Genomic DNA, 3,612 nt, shown 5'->3' with positions numbered 1-3,612 from the left:
GAGACGATTACTATTTCATCGCTAATGTTAGCGATGAATTTTTGAAATTTCGTCGCTAATGTTAATTAGCGACAAGCTTATAGCGACAAATTAGCGACGATAAAATATCGCGAAGATATGTTAGCGACAAAATAAAATATATCGTCGCTAAGATATGTTAGCGATGAAATGGTTTATGCATAGGTTAGCTTAGAACGAAAATATATGTGCACTTTAATTTGTCATTGAACCATAAATATATAAGTAGCACTATAGATTGTATTTAAGGCTTAAATATCAAAGTAGTGTCCCAGAGGTACCAGTCGTGTGATGTGCGTAGGATGTATATCTGTTTTCACGCTTTATTTGCACATCTTCTTGAGCTCATTGCTTCATTCTTATGTATATTGCATCCCATATTCATGCATTTAGGCATATATTTTACATTTCCTAGTTCGGAGATCTGCTCGTGTTTTTACATGTTTCAGGATGGAAAATGGAGCAAAAACGGCGCAACGGAGAATTATTGAAGATCAGGCAAGACAGGGCCGTGCCTCAAAGGCACGGCCATGTCTATTCAAGCTCCTGGCCGTGTGACAAAGGGCACGGGCGTGTGCCAAATCCCCTCAACATCAGCCAGAGGCCGTGCCTCAAAAGCACACCCGTGCTTCAAAACAGAACCAAGCCAGTTCATGGCCGTGCCTCACAAGCACGGCCGTGTCTTCATCCTGGAGCAAGCCTCAGCTGAAGGCCGTGCCTCACAGGCACGGCCGTGTGCAAGAACAGAAGCGCCCAAGCAGCTGGCCGTGCCTCAGAAGCACGGCCGTGTCCAGCAACTGAACTTCAGCCAGTGCATGGCCGTGCCTCCCAGGCACGGCCGTGTGTGCAAACAGACGAGGGACAAGACTGGACCGTGCCTAAGAGGCACGGCCGTGCCTCAGATCAGAGAACTCACAAGTCCAGGCCGTGCCTCCCAGGCACGGCCGTGCCTTACCCTGTGCCCGAAGCCAACACAAGGCCGTGCCTCCCAGGCACGGCCGTGTGCACGGAGGCGAGCTGCTACGAACCCTTCACTATAAATAGGCCTCTTTAGAGACCTAGCAAAGGGGGGGAGCCTTTAGGAGAGCCACCGGAGTTGTTCTTGAGCCGCCGACGCCTATTTCGGAGGAGATTCGACGATCCATCACCGATCCGACTGCTCCAGACCATTTCCATCTCATCTACGCAGAGATTGCAAACCGAGGAAGAAGATAAGTCTAGTTTCCTGCACTTATTTGCTTATCTTTAGAATCAAGATGTATTCCTTTCTTCCTTTGGTTTGTACTCTCCTCGATATGGAGTAGATTTCCCTAGATTCTAGGATGTAGGATAAATCAGATGTAATGGATGGTTGTACTTGGATTTGATAATCTACCGTTTTCTATGATGTAAATGTGCATTGTTTTGTGGATTTGTACTTGTGCATTGATGATAACTTGTGTATGTGTGAATCCATGAGGGTAGGAATTTGCTATGTATTGGGGAATCATTAGGCCGTATTTCCGGGGCGCTCTGTAATGGGGAATGCCTTGAACCGGGCGAGATTCCGAGGGGTTTCCTACTGCGTAGTGAATGCTTATGAGGAATAGTTAACGGTCATTCATTATTGGGGAGAGATCCGTAAAAGGGTATCCAGTGACAGTGGATAAGGTTCTTTTAGTATTTCCGGGGCGCCTGAGTGACACGGGAATGCCTTGAACCGGGCTTCTAGAACCGTTTCAAACCAATAGTGAGTGACGTAAGAAACCTAATGATTTAATTCGAGGATACCTGACGAGGTTGAATTGGATAATTTGGTTGACATTCCTACAATTGAACATTTATTGAGGAAAGGTAGAGGATCCAAGTCGATTAATCCATTCTCTGAGGAGTCCGAAATCCTAGGATCGCTTCACCCATAAGTGTCACAGTCGATCCCCTTCTCTGCTTTTAGGATTAAGCACTCTAGAACACTCCGATCTCCCCCACTCAACTCATGAACAGTTTTCTCTCCACCTTTTTGTGCTAGGTATAGTAAGTAATTCCACGGTCCCTGTGGATTCGATCTTTTATTACTTGGCGATATTCCGTGCACTTGCGGAACACACATCAACAAAAACCCATCCTATAAGATTGCTACAGTGGGATCTCCGCCTCTTCCCGATCGCGCGACTTGTCTGTGGTTTCTTCGCCGACGCACGAGAGCTCGCCGCCTTAGCCGGAGCTGGGAGCCAAGGAGGGACCACCGATGACCGGAGCTTTAGAGGGTGGATCGGTGGTGGTCTGATCTCGCATCACAGATTGGGTTCGTGAGGCTTGCGATGCTTGCAGCGGCGTAAGGAGCAGATCAAGCGGCGGATTGAAGAAGCCGATCGGTAGGTTTGTGTGAGATTTCTCTTATCTTAGGGTTTTCGAGCTTAGATTCATGTTTTATCTAGGTTTTCCAGGCGGGATTGTGGATCTGGAATCGGCCCTGTTTGGTGCTGGCCGACGGCGAACTAGCGAAGACGAAGTCGAATCGGTAAGAGGTTTGAGCTAGGCTTCGAGTGTGGCTTCCTTTGATTGTTTTGATTCTCCTTAGAACGTGAATCAGGAGCTTCATTTGGATCTAGCAGACCGGTTGGTGGTGACGACGACTTTGGTTGGAAAGGAACCGGAGGCTAAGCTAAGGTTGATTGGGATGGAACTTGAAGGTAAAAATTTCGAATCTGAGTTGATTGAGTTTGGATTAGTTACTGTTTAGTGTGGAATTAAGCATGGCTCTGTCATTGAACTTTAGATCAGGTTTTGTTGGATTGGAGGGTTGCTGATTGAACTATAATGGGATGGATCTGTTGAGTCCTTGAATGTTGGATTGATTGTGTTGGCATCTGATTCAATTCTGTTGTAATCGATATTCTTAGGGTTTAGGTGTTACTATTGAATTAGATCAGATTTGGTGAGGGGAGACTACTATTGGCATTATCTTGATCTATCTGGTGCTATCACAAGGAGGAATTGAATGGGATGAATTTTGATAGATTTAATTGGATTAAATTAGGGGATATAATTACTGTTAATTTAATACAGTATTTCTTAGTAAGTAGTGTATTGTTGGTTATTCTAATTGCAGGATTTTGATTTGAGTTGATTGGTTGCGGACGTTATCAGATTCAGATCTTTTGCGATTACGCGCAACCAATCGGAAGGCGGGTACCTTGACTTATCCTTATAGATAGGTCTTTATTGATATGTGTAATTGCTAGCTATCAGTAATTCATGCTTCTGGTTGTATTTATTTCACTTGATACCTGGATCTGCTTTTATACCAGTCTTTATTGCTATTCTGATAGTATCAGATACTTATTCATATTGTGGATATCAGTAGACATTCATCTTGCTATCATCTGATACCTTTGCCATGTTTAGTATTCTGATACTTATGGATTTTTGATACCACCTGATACTTGTTCATATGCTTTAGTTGGATTTATATTGCTCTGTATCGGTGTTTATACTAGACGTGATACCTTATATCATTCTGATTATGGGAGCATATGACATGGACTTGTAGATGGATAGGTGATGCATGGATCATACTGATGGATATGCATTTGGATATATGCTGCATGGACT

The 3,612-nt window shown here is 44.4% G+C and overlaps 1 long non-coding RNA gene across 1 annotated transcript; it reads left to right on the top strand.

Annotated features, from left to right (window-relative positions):
* Positions 1-2,449: 2,449 nt before the first annotated feature.
* Positions 2,450-3,186, top strand: LOC141819405 (uncharacterized). The gene is made up of 3 exons (XR_012601061.1): positions 2,450-2,518; positions 2,591-2,690; positions 3,110-3,186. It is a non-coding gene; the product is annotated as an uncharacterized LOC141819405 (long non-coding RNA).
* Positions 3,187-3,612: the final 426 nt, after the last annotated feature.

The sequence above is a fragment of the Curcuma longa genome, unplaced genomic scaffold (genome assembly GCF_044706935.1).
Source record: "Curcuma longa cultivar G26 ecotype Majalengka, Jawa Barat unplaced genomic scaffold, ITB_CL_G26_1.1 contig_5638, whole genome shotgun sequence".
Classification (NCBI taxonomy): Eukaryota; Viridiplantae; Streptophyta; class Magnoliopsida; order Zingiberales; family Zingiberaceae; genus Curcuma; species Curcuma longa.
This window is presented reverse-complemented; position numbering and strand designations above follow the sequence as displayed.